This window comes from Anabas testudineus, chromosome 13 (assembly GCF_900324465.2).
Source record: "Anabas testudineus chromosome 13, fAnaTes1.2, whole genome shotgun sequence".
Lineage (NCBI taxonomy): Eukaryota > Metazoa > Chordata > Actinopteri > Anabantiformes > Anabantidae > Anabas > Anabas testudineus.
This window is the reverse complement of record NC_046622.1, coordinates 13,832,542-13,851,714: the sequence shown is the minus strand read 5'-3', so window position 1 is coordinate 13,851,714 and position 19,173 is coordinate 13,832,542. Positions and strand designations below refer to the sequence as shown.

At 39.1% G+C, this 19,173-nt stretch overlaps 1 pseudogene; it reads left to right on the top strand.

The window, feature by feature from the left end:
• Nucleotides 1-18,873, top strand: part of LOC113171517 — a 53,350-nt pseudogene extending 34,477 nt beyond the window's left edge.
• Nucleotides 18,874-19,173: the final 300 nt, after the last annotated feature.

Here is a 19,173-nt window from a genome sequence, read left to right as displayed (position 1 = left end):
TGTAAAAAGACACGAGGGAAAAGTCTTTTTACTGCTTTACTGTATATGTACTGTGTATAAATACATACAGCCACTGCTCGTCCCAAGAAAAAGTCACCACTTGGATTTAACTAAGCAAATAGGTAAGAGCCTCCCATTGGATAATTACTGGGTGACGTTTTTTTAGTCCCTAACTGATGCAGTGAGTAGCTTCTTATTTCTTAAACAACCATGTCTGAAGACACATCCTGTGGTCGAAGAAAAGATGTTAATCTGTTTCAGAAGAGTTAAATTATTGGCATGAATCAAGAAAAGAAAACATCTAAGGAGATTGATGAAACTACTAAAACTGGGTTAAGAACTGTTCAGTGGTAGAAGGTCAAGTGGTCTGATGAGTCCAGATTTACCCTGTTTTAGAGTGATGGGTGCATCAGGGTAAGACGAGAGGTGGGTGAAGTGACGCATCCATCATGACTAGTGCCTACTGTACAAGCCTGTGGGGGCAGTGCTATGAACTGGGATTGCTGCAGTTGGTCAGGTCTAGGTTCAGCAATGTTATGTTAGGTTATTCCATCAATGGATTTTTTCTTCATTGATGATTTGGACAAATTACAAGATGAGAATACCAGGATTAATCAAGGTCGTATTGTGATAGAGTGGTTCAGGGATCATCACACATCATTTTCACACATGGATCGGCCACCACAGACCTTAACCCTATATTTTTGGGATGTGCTGGAGAAGACTTTGTGCAGAGCTTCGACTCTCCCATCATCAATATAAGATCTTAGTGAAAAATGAATGCAACTCTGGACGGAAATAAATGTTGTGACATTGCAGAACCTCAATGAAACGATGCCACAGTGAATGTGCGCAGTAATCAAAGTGTTTGACTTCTGTAACATCTGCGTGAACAATAATCACTTGGATGAATAAGCAAACTCATCAGAGCTATGGCACAGGCACAAAACCAGATGCACACATCTTCTGTGTGTGTGTGTCCAGTTGTCTGGTTCACACACCATCAAAAGTAAGTGCCAAAGTGGTCAGTATCCAGTGAGGATTCCACTCTCAATAATGTCAGTATTTCAGTCACCTAACAACAGGAGACCGAGCTGTATTGATTTGTGGATAATACTAATGAATGACTTTGACTGGTTCCCCTCTGATTCACCACAAACACACACACACACACACACTCTCTCTCTCTCTCTCTCTCATGTAGGTGAACATGCTATTAAGCAGCTCAGTCATTTGTACACTGTAGAACAAATAAGTACCCGAACGTGTTCAGTACCCGATCATCAGACTTACAACAGAACCATGACATTTGAGTTTTGTCTAACATTTGGATAGATTTAAAGTATGACCCCTACATGTACAAATCTTTGACTTCTATTGAGTGTGTCTGAGTAAGTGAGTCTGAGTAAGATTAACTGAAATGTTAGAGTAACATAAAGAGTAATTAACCATAAACACGATGCAGAGGAACCAGACTAAACAGACTAGATTTATTGCTATGCTAATCTGCAATAAGTAGTTTATGTTTGTGTAGTGATGCAGAGAATGACATCAAATTAGATAACTTCCAAAAAGAGAAACACTTTGTGCCACTTTAGTTCTCTAACACTGTTGGTGGTGAGAACACTTTATACTTCTTGTGTTAGAGCCATTAAGTTGCTCCATCATGTGTCTCTTCAGGTTGACTGGTCAATTAAACTGCCATCTGATTAAAGCTACAGCAATCTCTGCTCATTACTCTGAAAAGGCACATCATTAGGTACACTATCATTATATCCCTCCAACTAAAATTCCGGCTCATGCTGCAAACGGCCCCAGCATCAGAGACTTTTTGCAGAATTGTTGACTTGCATTAATTTTAAAAACGCGATGCTGAATTTACCATTTGGTCATTTAATGTCTGTTCCCACAGATCCTTTTTCAACTCACATTGTTCACATGTCTGTGAAAGAATCTGAGCTGAGTTTGTGGCAAAAATAAAAATAAAAATCTCATTTGGGCTACTTCAGCTAGGAATTTGAATTTAGCCCAAAGACACTTAGTAACTGTGTGCTCTGCTGCTGTCATTGTTTACTGTTACAAAACATCCAACAGCTTTATTTAGAGTTGTATTTGTTTTCTATATTTTGGACGATGAAGCAATAATAAAAGAAAGCCCACATACGCAGGACAGTGCACGACATGAGTTAAGAACCAGGTCAGGGAACTAATATTATTATTAGTTTCAATCTGAATCTTTTGTCAGTTTTTAACACTCTACTCTGAAAAAACTATTGGCCTGCTGCTTGTTGTGACTGATATTGTCATGCCATGTCTGTCTTGTCCATGTGTTTACACCGGCGTATGTGTTCAGTGACACTGTCAGCGTCCCTCACTGTTTCTTGACACCCATGTAAGAGCCTGTGACTGGCTAATGGATTTTGACAGAGCAGAAAATTGATCAAGTGGCAGATCAAAAGCTCAGAGCTAGAAGGCTAGAAGTGCCAATTTTGGGTGATAGTGAGTGTGCCATGTTAAATTGGAGCTGTAGTAGTGAGACAAAGTCATGGTGTGGTGCGCACTATCAAAAGCACATTACTCAGTCTTGTCCAAAATACAATTAGGTGCAGAACGCCTGTGTGATGAACAGGGAGAGCTTTGTTTTAAGAGGATAAAACCAAACTTCAGTACAGCTGACCTCTATATGTGGAGGGCAAACAGGCAAAATGTCTGTGTGGGGCAAACCAGCAAACTTATAATCTTGTTTCAATTTATTAAAACAGGGGACACGGTGGACGCATGAGAATGAAGAAGGTTTTTGCAGTTGATTCATATTTTAAATGAGTGCTACTCTGTCTATGAAGTCTTGTTTGTGTGATTTAAAGGTTTGGTTTTGCACATCTCCTGTGTAATCATCTTCATAAGTCAATCTGTATTACTGTGTTTCTCTAAGGCCCGTTGCTGTTCATTAATTGCTCTCTAAAGCTCGTTTCAGTTGCGTATTATTATCATTATTATTATTTTATTTCTTTTTATTGTGTGAAACTGCATCTTCGGCTTAATTCAGCAACACACCTTTGTTTCCTACCGAGGTATTAAAGCCTGGATTTGCACAATGCTTCCTGAGAATTCCCCAAGGTGTTGTCTGCTAGGTGCGTCATCACACAAGCCACGAAAACGTTCTGTAACATTATATCTCTTTTAAGCAGGGATGACATCAGCTGTGTTTTTACTTGAGAGACTGTATCATTGTACTCCATAAACTGAGCTCACGATTACATTTCTGTTGCTCGCTGTGGTGGGGATGTTGTCAAGCTTTGCTGCTTTGATAGATATTGATCCGGCATCACACACACCACTTTAGTGCATCAATTGAAGCCTCAAGCCATACCAAAAGGATATCAACTTTGTGTGTGTGTGTTTTTTTTACTCACATAAATTGCAGGTGGATTTAGTGTTTATCATTGTTTTGGATGTCCACAAAAATGGATGTTACACTAAAGTGCTAATTCCACTTCTCTTCCTCGCGTGTGTTTTTTCTTTGCTTCCTGTGACACAAACACACAACACGTACAAACACATTCTCCCTTAATCACACACACATTATTATTAATTTCCAGAGGGATGTAGTAAATTAAAATGTGTTTATTCATTTTCTTGTCCAAGTGGTGTGAGGAGTAAATCAGAATAATTCTGTATATATTGTTTGCTTCAAGAGCTCTCTTCTTTCACGGTATTAATCCGTCCTTTTCACACATGTCGTTGCAGCTGTGAACCATGAATTAGCTGTGTTTGCTTTAATTCATCAGGTCTCCCTGCTAATGCAAATGTGGTAGAATTGTCATGTACAAATGATTTCATAATCACAGTGTTAATATGAGTAATCTTGCAGCCCTACAGTAAGTTGTTATATGGAGGAGCCACCTGTAATGTTGATACTCCATCAGGCTGTTACCCGCCTCCTTAAGCTGGTCTTAATTAAGCAGTGAGAGCAACGACTCAAGAGTCCAATCTAAAAGAGTTTTTACACTAAGCAAATCCGACACTTGTTTAAATCTCCACTGACACTGTTGGTTACTTAAAATACTGATCCGTCTTGAATCAGGGATCTAACAGTACCTCCTTTGCCAGCAGCAAATATATTTTGTTGTTTACCCAGTTGAACCACAGATGCCAAGTGGCTTTTATGCTGTTGTTCAACAAAAGTTAATATATTAAAATGTTGCATTAAAGCACAGTTATTTAAAATAGAAAGCCTAATTGTCTGTCTCAAGAAGCTATGACCATGGCTTAAAAGGGGTTGCCAAAAAGTTATTGGCCCAAAAATAATTAGATGTTGATGGCGACTAAGCCCTGGATGATAGTGCTCTGTTGTTCCTGTTGTTGTTCCTGTTGTTGTTGTTGTTGTTGAGGTATTTCTTTCAGTCAGAGCTGTTTTGCTGCTTCAGGAATTGGAAGAGTCGTTATTCTGTTCTTCCAAGTTGGCAGCTAAACCACAAAGTATTCACATGTTGTTTTGAGGTAAACAAACACATTAGACAGAAATTAAATCTGGAACCCCTGAAGTTAATCAGCATTAACCTAATGACAACAACATATTTGCGTACTGTATTAGTTCATTGTGCCTTGGCTTGATTATGAATTTTCTGGATTGGTGTAGTGGAAATTTCTCCTAAGCAACCTGCCTTACAATTTGTAGCTTTGTTTTTTTATGTGCGTGATTGTATTGTATTGTATTGACATGACAACAAATGTATGTGTTAATGAGTAGGCAAGGATTCCTGGGGCGTGAGTCTAAGCACAAATATTCAGATGTAGTATAGATACTGTAGGTGCGGGCACACATGTGATTAGTGAAAGGAGAGAGAGCTAAAGCATCGAGGCACAAAGTGAAACCTGTTGAGAGTCCACAAAGCAGCATGTCACCACAGAAACTGGACAAATGGCATGATGGTGCAATTAAGATGAGTCTTGACAAACCTTAACGAGCTCTTGGCTGAGCCCCCCCACCCACCCACCCACCTGCTGCAGAACTTGTTAAACCTCACATGTGTGGGCAAGTAACCCGCTAATGAGCCAAATCTCCAGTATGAAATCAATTAATCTCTTTGACGAGGGTATAAAATAGAGGAGGTCGGAATTGGAGACGGAGGAAAATGAGACCAAGGACTTCACTGATTTTAGTTTTTGGTTGTTTTTGATGTGGCGTTTACATTCAAACTTTTTGGGGGGCAGCTGTAAAGAACTCCAAAATGTATTTGCTTCTTTTAAGCTAAGTGGTGACTGTAAATAATGAGGACAACAGTCACATGTTTAGTTAATATTTCTGTTGTATCATCTGACTCATATCATTTCAAATCAAAGTGAATTGGTTTCACACGTATAACCCCATAAATACACAGCATTAACAGTGACAGTAACAGTAACTTTTCCTATCTCTGTCCAATTAATTTTATTCTCTTCTTTGAGCCCGAGATCAGCCTTTCCATCTACTTCACTCAGCAGCCTTTTAAGTGATTTTAACACTAATGTGGATTAGTTTGAGCTGTTAGTCAGCAGTGAGCGGGTTTTCGTCACACACTTAATGAATGCCGCCTGTCGTTTCCTGTCTCCTTACCTCTCTCTCACCTACAGTGGTACTGCATCAGTCATTATCAAAACACATTTTCGCAGCACTCTCCTTCTCCTTTGCCTCCTCAGCCAATTTAATGCATCATGATTTTATGTGATGTGGTCATTGTATTCACCCCATTTACGCTCAAGAGACTGAATGCGCAGATGTAGGCAAATGCCAACTGAGGTCAAATTAACTTCACTTCAGCCACTTTTTCAGCCAATTCTCTTTCTCAGTTTTTTACACCTACAACAAACCAGTATTTCTTTTTTATCTAACATAAAATACAACTGATACAGATCAAAATTGCAGAGTTGTCATTAAAATATATGAACAGTGAAGTAGCTAAATGCACTTTTTACATAGGTTTATAGGTCTGAAATTAAAAGTTCTGCCTTTCAGGTAGTAAAAATTACCAGAATAGTTTTTATGTGATGGGAGCCATGCCCATTTGTACGTCATTTCACCGTTCATCATCATTCAAGTGTTTTACCCACATGAGTTGTGCACTGCTCTGTATTCATGTGTGTAAGAGTCTAAAGTGGACATTGAAGCACAGCGTTTCATTCATTTAAATGAGGATGTGAAACTTGGAAAAGACTGTGATGACAGATTGTAAGAATGAAACCAAAGAAGAGAGTGATACACACAAAAGGGGCAGACAGGGTTTAAATGGATAAGAGTACACACAATGCTGGCCTGGCATGATTTTCCATGCTTATCCCAAAGGGTAAGATCACTTCACTAATGGAGAGAGCAGATTGATCTCTGCAGCGTTACTGGAACATGTGGCATGAGGCTGCCAGGCACGCTTACGCAGATATTTATATATTATAAAAGCACATACACATTCATTCACCCAACCCAGACAATTTATTCATGCACCCTGCCACACTCATTCATCCAACGAAAGAGCGAAATAGGGGCATTGTGTTGTCCATGTATGTATCTGTTCCTCCAGCATAAGAAATCAGTAAAGCTGTCAAACACTTCCTGGTTGCTCCTAGGCCTTGTTTAGCCACTGTATTTACATAATTCAAGGTCTGAAAATAGCCCCGAGATGTAAATAATGCAGAGAGAGACCATTAAAGATGCTGAAACATAGGCATGGAGGGACAAAGGGCAGAGAGACAGAATCAATGATGACAAGTGTGGAGGAAATGTTAGCGAGTTGTTCCCCTCAATCCAGATGAATGGGACACTGCAGAAAAAGTAAACAGAATGTAAACAGCTCTCAATGCAGAGACACCGATCTTAAATTACATGCATTCGTTGCAGACTGTGTAGCTCATTTCAAAGTGCTCCTTGACAACCAGTGCTAAATACTACATGAGGCACAAGGTTACAGGCATAACCGCAGTTCCTCGACTCATCATTAAGATAATTTCCCTTATGCCTGAAAACACTGATAGTCCCTGGCAGGTTTGGAGGCTCAGACCTGCTGGGGCTCTGCTGTTCACTGAAGCCTAGAAAAGGGCAAACTAGGAGTGTTGTATCATCTCTCACATCGCCTCCTTCAGCCAACAGTGATTGTATCTTAAAATTCACATTCCCTTTCAATGAAACTAAGCTGAGACTACAAATTTTTTTAATAAATATATTTTATACCAGTCGATATTGATATATATCTTGATTTGAGTCAAATTACGATATATGTTAAGCTTAAATATTGGTATGTAGAGGACTGGTATCACCAGTCTTTGTAGAAACATGGTTTTAATGCAGTTTTCAGTGCACGCAGCTTCTCGGTTGAACTTTAATTAGCCTGATTATCTCCACACTGGACTTTGTCCTTCTTCCTCCTTTCTTCTACAACACTGTTATTCGAGTTTCTGTTGTTGTTTTCTCTTATCTTGCTCCTGTCACACTGTGTGCATTGCTAAAGTAGGCGAAACATTAGCACATGGTGGTAACCGCTGTTCTGAGGAGAATTAGGCTTGTTTTTGGTTTGATATTTACCACAAATAAATAGAATAAACTGGACTGTGTGAGGCTGCTAAGATGACCGTGGCTAACCAGAGTTGGACTACACTGGTTGAGCTGAATACTGAAGCTGAAGGTCACTTTGTCTTAAATACTTTTTACTCAGCAGCACAACAATAACAGCTGTAGTCTTCTGCTTATATTTAAACTGTATTCATTCAGCTGGAGTACTGCTGTGCACTGAGAAGCAGTTGACAGCGGTCACAGCCCAATAAACAATTACTGCACATGCTTGTGTGTGAAAATGGGAGAATAGTCTTTAAGCCTAAAAAGATGCTTCAGCTCACAGTTACTCTGGTTGAACCCATATTTACACAGACGTTACATTGTTTAAAGTGGAAACATGTCTATACTGTCAGATGGATATGAAACAGAAAACGAAAAAAAAAAATGCAGCTGGAGAATGTCCTGCATAGAGAAATGCCTCTTTGTCATTTTTGTTTTCAGTTTCCTTCCTGATTGGAGCATTGTGTTGAAGCTTTGTTTATTCCCAAGTGCCTCACAGACCTGTGCTGCCTGAGCACCATGTCCATAACCGGCAGATAAATACATCATCAGGTTCTGCTAAAAATAGACCAGCTGCTGCCTTGCAACACATGTACAAAGCTACAGAAACACATGATTGTGTGTAGGTGTGTGCAGACACAGCACACACTCAATGACAGGCTCACGTTTTGGACAAAAGAAACCCACCTTAATTACAGTTACACCTTCAGGACAGCTCAAAGTGTGGAAATGCCCAAAGCACAGTCACATTTCATTCTCTCCTGCCAGCAAAAATACACACACACACACACACACACACACACACACACACACACACACACACACACACACACACACACCTCTACATAAACAGGCCAAGTGTCAAGTACATTCACATTAGTGCAGACACAGCAGCTTAATGGCCACAGGAATTCTTTGAGCAAGTGTGGTGGTGGAACCCCTTAGGTTATTCACACACACACACACACACACACACACACACACACCTACACACCTTGATTATCTGTGTCTTGCTTTTTTTGGTCCACTAATAAAACACCCCACCCTTCCAGCGGTAGACTTGTGTGTCCGTCTGAGTCACCTCAGCCCTCTCCCCACTGGGCACTGCATGGTCGCACCTGACAGGCCACATCAGACAGAGAGAAACTCACCCACCCATCCGTCAATCGTTTCACCATAACCTTACAAACTAACATGTGTGTACATGTGTGTTTGAGTGTGAGTGACATATTGAAAGTGCAGGTGCATGCACACACGTCTGAACTGAGGTGACTCAGGCAGATGGACACAGATTCTTCCTGACAGAATAAACTTTCAGACATTTTCAGAGCTAAGGTGAACTTCAAATATCAAGCTGGAGACTGTGAGATGAGGAAACCTACAGAGGAAAGTCATAAGTTGATTGGTTTCTTATTTTCAGGAACTTTTCTTCTTTGAATACTCTATTTATTGATCAAGTCTTATTGGTATCTAATTGTCCTAATGTCCTCAGCATAAACATGTTCCTTGTGTGAAATTAAAGTTTCACAAAGACGTGTTTAAATGATGTCAAATCCTGGAACATAAGTGTCCTTTCCACAGCAACTGTTAAGATACAACATGTCAGGTTCTCAAGACATCCCACCGGGATGATCCAGAGATGTGCTGAGATCTGGTTACATGCTTGTCATAATGGCCATTTGTTAGTTTACTTGCAGTCCCAAGTAAAAAAAATGACAAAGTAACACTGAACCAGCAGGAGCACTGGCTAAACAGTGCCTGTCCCTGCTTCCCACTGAGAGAGTGGGCTGGGAGCGAAACGCAAGTGGGAGAGTAGAAGAAGAGGGACACAGAAAAATAGACAAAATAGACAAACAAGGCTTGTGTGAACGCGAGTGCTGAGTGATTTGTCATTACATTTATAGTGGCAGGAAAAAAGTATGTGAAACACATAACTTGTGTTTGAATTTATCTTAAAATGGGATCCGGTCATTGAGGCGAGGTGCTGCTCAGTGTCATCAGGATGTATTGCATTTTCCACTGACTGCTTTAGAAAGCAATTTAATCCTCCTGGTATTAACAAAGGTTTTTGCATCCTTAATCTCATTTTGATCAGTCTCTACATAATTTACATAGCAGCTGAAATCCACTTGCCTTAAATGCATTGGATTGTGTCCTTCTCTGTGCTTAAAGTCTTCTTTTCTTGGGTCTGCGTGCACAAACATTCCCAGAAACCTGACAGAACAATGGATTTCACACTGATCCTTTGACAGTTATTGGCTGTGTCCCCTGCTCCATGACTGACCTTTTGATGGCCAGAGGGCTATTGATTTGCACCCTGTCCCATCCAATAGTCTTCTCTTTTCCAAGGTGTTCCTGTAGGCTCTGCTGTAAAGAGAAAACACAAAATGCTTCTATTGTGCAGCTGTACACGTGCACTGTGGTGGTGTCGACACAAACACGAATCTAGTGAGCGGTACATGTGTTGTGCCTTTTGACACTGCGTAAGATTCAAAACATCCTAATTTTTCGGACTTTTTTTTAGGTAACCATGTTGTTTTTGTATGACATTGATGAGGACTGTCAAAACTCTTTCTGAATGCTTTCCTGTTATACCAGTGTGAGACTGAGGGAAGAACTGCTGCTGCTAACATGCTATTGTCAACAGTTTTTAGCCTGTTTGCATGAATTGTGTTGCAGCAAACACTGAGCCAGCAGTGTGCTTTGATAAATCCAGCAAGAATGAAAAGCACGGGCTAATTTATTTAGTTAGTCATTAATAAATTGTTTGATCGTCAAGAATTATAATGGTCCTCACAGTTACAAATTACTTCTTTTTATTATTTCATGCCCAACCCTGCAATTACACATTCACAGCAACATTCATACATCACCATGTTAAGTTTATGCTTGTAAATAAAGCAGTATACAGTGCAACTAACTAATCGGAGAAAAACTTTATTTTCGATTAACTCAGAAAAGCTGTTACCATACACAAATAAAAAAAAAAATCATTTAAGGCAGACACAAAATCAATCCCTCCATTGAGGAACGTCTTTATTCAGTATAGTGCCAGACAGGTAGGTTGGTCATGCAGAATCAAATAAACTCAGATATGCTGAACGTATACAGCAGGGGCGGAGAGGACAGGAATGGCATAGCCCTGAAGAATGTGAAAAAGACAAATATGACTGGCAGCAATAAGAAGACATTTGACAGTCTGTCACTTTTAAAGTATCATGCTTCAGATGGCTACAGTGCAGCGTGTGTGATTTGTGTCACACTTCAAGTGCCAATCAAATGTTGATCCTGTTAAAATATGCTGTATCTCACCTACAGTAGAGTTGTCACTTCACTGTCATGTATAGATACTTATTTATAGATAGATCATCCGTAGACGATGTGATGTGATCGTCTGAGCTAAAGCTAAAGAATTATAATGAGCTACTGAAAAAGGTCTTTTTGGGATTACATGCCCTGTTCGTGGATACTGTACTCCAAGCAGGGAAAACTGTTTCTTATTCCGATCCTTCACTCGTACGCTACGTCTCCGGCTGTAGCTGCACTGTGGTTAACATACTGTTAAAAAAAACTATCACGACCAACTCTGGCTCATTGTGAAACTACTGTGCTAATCTCCTTCTGCTCTACATTTAAAGCCAAGGCGAGAATAGCCTCATTTTTACTATCTTTATTGCTTTGAGTTAGGAAAAATTAAACCAGTGGTTCTCAAACATTTAACCATAGAAGCTAAACACACAGGTTTTTTTTTTTGGTTTCTTTTCAGTTTCTCGTCTGACCTGAATCTTGAACGCCTTACCCTTGAAGCAGGAAAAATCAAACCCAATAAAAATAAATCACTCTCTCAGTAATACATGACATGAAAAATGATTTGTGTAGGTTGTCTGTTGTGCAGCCTGTCTTTTGGAGCTCTGTCAGACATAATGGCATCATTTTAAGACCTAAGGCATAATTTTTGGCTGACTGAGATTCTCCCTCTGGTTAATTTCAGCCGTGAAGACGTTGATAGACACAATGATCTTGTTTTTTATTCATGAGGAAATTATTTTCTTTGTGAATCTACATAAAGCTTGATCTTGCACATCAAATTATAACCATTCTATAAACTTCATATATATACACCAAGTTGCTTCTTCACTTTCATGGATCAGTTTGCCAACTTTTTGGTGATGCTGGCAGATAAGATGTGAGACTGCAACAGATTTGTTCTATACAACAGAGATTGTCAGTCCTTCAGTGGTTTTAATTAATTGCAAGAGGATTTTACACTGGTAATTTAAAATATTTATAATATCTTAACAGCACCCTAAATGCAGTATTTATATAACCTAATCTTTACTCCTGGCACTCATGTTGTATTTTCAATGAATACGTTTGCTGTTCATATTTTATCCGAGCTTTTAATTATTGAAATCTGCACTCTCTTCAAGACTGCCACTCACAAGAACTAAAACTAAAATTCAAGAAATTTAATATCTTTCAAACTTTGCCTCTTCGGTCTTGGTACCTTAAGTTTCCCTGTAAACATGTCCCCATTTGCAGCCTGCCTATATTCCACATCGGTGCACACGGCAGCCAGGAGCAACAGTCTCCACAGTGTGTGGAAAGAGCGAACACACTCTGTGGACCATGGTAATGGGTGGGAAATGTCAGTGCATCTGTCCATGCCCTCTACCTATCCTTCCCTACAGCATAACTCTCCTCCTCCTCTCCTTTTTGCTTTCCCATGGGGCTTTTGTTGGTCGTTGGAGCCATTCACTCACACCAAAGATGAAATCAGACCGTGTACTGGAGCTCAGAGTTCACCGTCCCTTGTCCTCACTGGTCATGTTCATTATGGCCCTTGTTTGTTTTTTCCAAACGTGATATCATTTTTGCCTTGACATATTCTGTGTGTAAGTCCTATATGCACATTTTCTGATTTGTTTACCACTTGTAGAAGTATTCAGTCTAACTTAAAATGTCAGTCCACATTTATCTTACTTGGCCAGTGTAGGGAGATATTACTGTAGGAAGATATGAATCTATCAGGCACACTAGTCCTTTCTGTTGTTTTCTCATATGCAGCAGCAAAACTAAGTATCTGTGTAGTGGATGCAGTCTGTCATTTCAACCAGTGTCTCTATCTATCACCTTAAAGCCAATAACGAGCCTGTAACAAAACCTCAGAGAGGTGCCACCTAATACTTCAAAAAATAGCAGCTTTGTAGAGAACAAGCAGACACTCCTCGCTTTTCTCTGTCATGCACTCATGCATGTTTTCGCCAAACCAGGCTGTGACAATGTATGCACACACACTGGTATACTCTTCAAGACTGACAAGCTTGAAGTCTCCCCCGTGCAGGTTATTCCTCCTCATGACTCATTTGCTAGTCGAGGTCTTCCCCTCCCCCCCCCTTCACACTTCATCCCTCCATCCTGGAGCCACTTTGTCACTTAGTGACATCCTGATAAAATATGGAGCTGATTTTAGCATGCGCTCCACAGATAATCCTGCTGAACAAGTACTAAAAGGAAGCTGTAAGGTTGCCGCTGGAACAGTACCCAGAAGGTCGTTCATTTAACTGCATTGGTCAGATGAGAAAACCACTGCTGATTTTGTTTTAATTTTAGAACTTCTTCAAGGCATTTTATTATTAGCACTTGTTAATGCTCAAATAGAGCAGCTCAGTAGGGAAAAATAAACTTGACTACAAACTCATAGATAGCATTATATGGTATTATAATTGTTTTGGTAAATGAAAAGATAAAATCAGCAATTAATACCAACAGTGGTACCTATCATTCAGTATTAGGCTGAATGTCTGTAAATTGTATGTTTAGGGTTTATGTGCTAAAGTTAAAACCACAAAAAGCAACGATGCAGCATATAAGTGAAGTGTGAAATGAACGAGGGAGACGGAGCACAGATGGAGGTGCATATGGGAATGTTAGAAAGGAGAAGAAAGGAGGGATGATGCAGGGATGAATATTTTCAAACTTAATCAAGATGGAGCAGCTGCATGAGCAGAGGTTACACAGAGAGAGGAACTTCATCACTGCTGCTGTCAGAGGCTGGCGCATCAACCCACACAAGCAATTCCATATTCCCATCTCTGTTCCCTATTTATCCTCCTCAGCCCTTTCTCTTCCTCTCTTCCTTGGTTCAGTCGAGTCATAATGGATGGAAAAGGAGAATCACTTTAATCAAAGGAAATGACAGGAGATGTGACTCTTCCTGGCAGGTAATGTAGAGAGATCTGGCGCCATACCGAAGCCCAACTAGCACAAAAACTGCCAGAAGGCTGCATGGCTGAATCAATGACGCCAAGCTGCCATCCTGATTTTCCAGCGCCCAATGAAAAAGCAGAACAAGCGATGCTCACTGAAATCACAGTGTTCCCCTGGCCCCACTTACCTGAAGTCACCTCCTGTTCTTTTCTGACCTGATCTTGAAAAGATCATTTTCGTATAAAGCGTACTTCTCTTTGATCGACATCATAAAGACAATTTTGATGCGTGACATGAGTTACTGTACTCCTCACATCAAAATCAACAAAGAACATACTACAATGTTGTTGTATAGGAGAAGGATTGAAATTTATTACATTTGTTCAACTGCAGTGGGGTGGATAAAACATAACTAATGCTAGTTAAATAGCAAAAGGCTCATATTAACATAAAATGAGCAGTTTCACTGTCTCTGCTTTACAGGCCTGTTTTGGTGCAGACAAGTCTTTTACTGTATTTGCTAGATTGTTAGTTTTGCGAGTAAAGCATTAAAACTTCCTGTGTATCATCTGTTGTCTGGCGATGGAAGGAGCGCTCTGAGGAACTCCTAAACCAAACCAACATGTCCTGTGTGGATGAAGCCAGTTTGAAGTTTTGGGAGAAGACTCACCCATACTTACAGCAGAGGTCTCTGAGGTAGTTAAGAAGCTCATCCAATGTAACAGCATTGTTACGTGCTGCTTGGTGCTTATAGTAAGAGTTGTTTTGTCATCTCAGTGGGAAATCAAACACATTTCCAGTTTGAGTTAAAGGTTAAGTATCCTGGGATTTTGTGCATAAGTGAGATTGACAGGTGGATCTGTGCACAGCATCGCTAATGCAAGTACTGACCACGGTGCTGAAGATGGTGCCAATTCTTTGCTTGTCAATCCAGGTACCATCTTTAAAAAAATGCCAATGAGTTTTAAAGACCGAAAAGATGAATTCTCAAATACAAGCGACCAGAATGAGTTTCTGCCATAGCGTGGGCAGTCTCAGCTACTACTAGCTAGTCTACTGCTCCTTCACGTTGAGAGAAGCCAGTTGAGGTGCTTTGGCCATCCAATCAGGATGCCTCCTGTTTTCTCTGCATGTCCAAATGGTAGGAGACCCTAGGGTAGCCCCCAGAACACGCTGGAGAGATTATATATCTCCTCTGGAACGCCTCTGGGTTCAGACATCACACTTCTGAGATTGTTACTCAGAAAAGGAATGTCTGGACTACCCTGATTAGCCTGCTACTACTGTGACCTGACTAAAATTAGGAGGCAGAATACGGATACAGATTCATGTTTTTCTGTACAATGATGAATTATAATCAAAAATATGTGCTCACTTTTGAAAATTGACTTCGATATAGCATCATAAACAATAGAAATCATGGCTAAAGATAAGAAAATGAGACCAAATTGTAATTAATGAGAATGATGTTGGTTTGTTTTGGGTAAATAATTATTCATTGAGTATTTCACATACACTGCCGAACAGGCACAGCAGTTACAATCTAAAGAGACAAGAAAAAGGGCTGCCTCAATAACCAGTGAAGACAGTCCAACCACTGGACTAGAAGACATTACAACAGATATTCATTACATTCAGATCCTTAACTTATAACACAATGTTCCCAATAAGAGTTCATATACAAATATGTTTAGATATTTTGTCAGAAACTCCTCACGCAGTGTAACACTGATTGCTGCAGTCTTGGGTGTCACAGAAACAGGCCCTATAAATAAGCAATGAAGCTCTACCCTCTAAAGAAACGTGGATGCTGCACTGAAACAAAAGTGTCAAATGCTAGAAAGAAGAATTCACAAAGCAAAACTTCAGCCATCAGTACATTCACTATGAAAAGAACAACCTTACTGTAAATTAGGTACCACTATTGTGTTTCTTTTGGCAAATAGATGTGTTGTTTGAATGTTTGCAAACACTGACTCATCTTAAAATAATATGTGCATATCATAGTTTGACAGACGTGGTGAGGCGTTAATGGACAATCAGTCTTGACGGCTTTACTTGTGGACATAAAACATTTTGTCTGTAATGGACCAATGATCTGTTTTCTCTGTGCTTATGAAATGTGGTCATCCAGTCTGTTTGTTGACACGGACTGACCTTTCAGCTTAGCTTTGATGACTTAACAGACTAACAGGTGAAAAGAGAGAGCTTAAGTGGAATGAAGTGGTCTTGGAAATGTGTTTTTCATACAGTGGCAAGAAAAAGTATGTGAACCCTTTGGAATTTCATGGTTTTCTGCATTAATTTGTCATAAAACATGATCTGATCTTTATCTAAGTCAAGAGTATTAACAAATATATTGTAAGATATATATGTAAGATATTATATTGTACGTAATAACACAAACACATTCTGATCTTTCATGTCTTTATTGAGAACAACCATAAAAACCTTATAGTGCTAGTGTAGTATAGTATATTGCTCCTATCTTCTTCCTTAAACCTTCTAAGTGCTGGATTAAATCAAAGTGGAGCCATCAAAGCACAGTCGCTTCTCTTGATGTTTATCTCCGCCCTCACAAGAAGCATTTTGAAATACCTGTAAACCTCTGCCTTGGGACCTTTGTGTGTGTCTGAAATGAATCACTCATGAACAGAAGATGAAATGCTGCAGTCAGAATAGTCAGATTGGTAATTTGTGGTAATACAGATTTAATCTTTCCAATTATTGAGACAATCAAATCTATCAGCAGCATTAACATGCTTTTTATTTGACAGTCAGGATGTGTAGAGGTGAAACAGGCTTAGTGTGCTGCAGCTCTATGATTTGTCGCGGAGAGCTTTTGTGGCCTTTTGAGTCCCCCCAGGCCAGCTGGGTATTTTGCACATGCGGTCCACAAATTTATAACTTTGAGAAAAGTGTCTGTTATTCAGTGTAAAATACATCCTACTAAATCTTTCAAATATAATGCCGATGATGCGCTCTGTGTCTGTTTTTTATATTCTGTTTACTACACTTTATTTTAAGGTACAGTAGAAATAAGAGTGTAAAAGCAGACGATACTGAACTCAGTGTGTATTGTGTGTAACAAGTCCTTGCAGTTAAAAAGTCTTCAATTTTTAACTGCCATTTAAAATGTGTATCTGTATATAAAAATATGTTCTGTAAAAAAGGACAAAATCATTTGTGTTTCTTCATTCACCATAACAAATTACTATAGACAATAAATTACTTTAATGATTCAATAACACAGAGGTCTGGTTGTGATTAGGCGCATGAATGACATGTTTAATGATTAGGAAAGACCAAAATCAAAAGTTGCCAGTCAGCACAAAGGGTCATCTGCTACCGCAAAGTCTGGTTTCTGCATTTCTTCAGGTGTTAAATATAAAAGCACAGGACTAGCAATGAAATGACTGCTTATCTTAACGTCTCCTTCCAATGCACTTGTTGTACACCACACTGACTTTTCACCCGCTGACTTTCCAAACAGACTCAGTTCAGATCTCAGTTTGTGTTTATACTAATACACGTTGCTGACGCATAAAATGCATTAATGAGAATTAATCAAGTTTGCATTTAGCTTCTGCAGTCATCAAGAGGATGTGGCCTTATTGTGTTACAGGAAGCAATTAGTGTGTGAGAGAGAGAGTGTGTGTGTGTAGGTGTGTATGTGTGTGTAAGACCTTAGCATCAACACTAGTTTAATGACTTCATCGTTTTGTGCTCTGACCTCATTAAAATGCCCAATAATTTCATTAATGTGTGCTGCATTATTACAATTCTCCAGTACCTCATCAAAGCAATGACACAGGCTGTGTGACTCTGTGCTCTGTAGTCATACTATGACTTGAAACTGATTTATTATTAATTAATTATGATTTGTTGGCATCAAATTTAAATTGAGCATTTTTTAAAAGACATATAGGCGTAGAATAATTTGTAAATCATCACGCTTGATTTTTGTTCACATTTTACACAGAATAGAAACATTTTGGAAACACTTTTTGTCAGATGGTGATATACATATAAAGCATAAGTTAACATAGTAGATGGTGAAGCGAATTATAATTAAGTATGCTGAAGAAGTATATAGGTTGGATTTGATGCGATTTAAAGTGAAACATTTAGGGTTAGGGTTTAGTTCTTAGATTCTCTGGAAACTAAAAAACACATAAGATACTGTATCTAGTATGAATGGTTTCATGTGAAACATCTAGCTGATGTGGTGAGAAGCAGCTACTAACTACTACTACACTCCATCAGGATGTGTGCAGGAGAACCTGTTGTAGACAAACAGTAAGTTCATTCATCATTAAGTTAAATACTTGTAAAGACAAAACAACAGCAAATTCTGATATTATCATTTATATAATATACAATTATTATTGTGTAATAATGATGCAGTTTATTATTGCTGGGAAAATATTCAGTATTTAAGTTTTACTCCCTGAATCTGAATTGTGTGTGTGTGTGTGTGTGTGTGTGTGTGTGTGTGTGTGTGTGTGTGTGTGTGTGTTTATGGTCAAGGTTGCCTGACATAAGATGAAAAGATGAACAGTACACACACACAAACACACAAGCATGCATTCCTTTTTTGTATTGGAAGGGTTAAAAAACACATAAAAAAAAATAAGATATAATAAGATAAAATAATAATAAGATAAAATTAAAAAATAAATAAAAGCAGCATTAAAGAGACTGGTTGCTGTACATGTGTGCACATGCATGTACATGTGTGAGAGATCGAGAACATACACTTTGATATGGTTTATCTGTACTGTGTGTGAGAAAAGCGAAGACATGCTGCTGTGCTTTAAATTGCTGACCTCCCCGCCGATACAGAAAAATACCTGCCAGATGATGCGGAGGAAAACTGCTGGACAGAGATGGCAGCCATCTGTTCCTACCTTCTGATTTTTTTTTTTTTTTAGTGTTTTTTGTATTAGGCTCTTGTGTTCATTTAGCTATCTTTTTGTGTTTCAGATAAACAACCTGGCCTAATAACTCAGGAACGCAAACGGGAAAGTTGGACTGAAGATGTTGTCGTCACTGTTCACTGTGCTACGGACCTTCACTGAGCTGTAAGAACTGAATTAATTGTTCAAATATTATTATAGGTGCCTACCTATACCATGTATCAACTGTAGTTACAATCATTTATCCTATTTAAGATGTGTAAAAAGTGTTTCCACATTACTTATTTCCTAAAAAGCAAACTAAAGGAAGAATATATCATAATTCTAAACACAAGCAGTGGTATTAAAAAGCCCTGGAAGGCTAAGCCTCCAAAAAACAACCACGAAGATACAAATGCTTTATCATTATTTGTATAGAGTTACATAGAATATAGATTCTCTTTAGAGACCGAGAGAGACAGC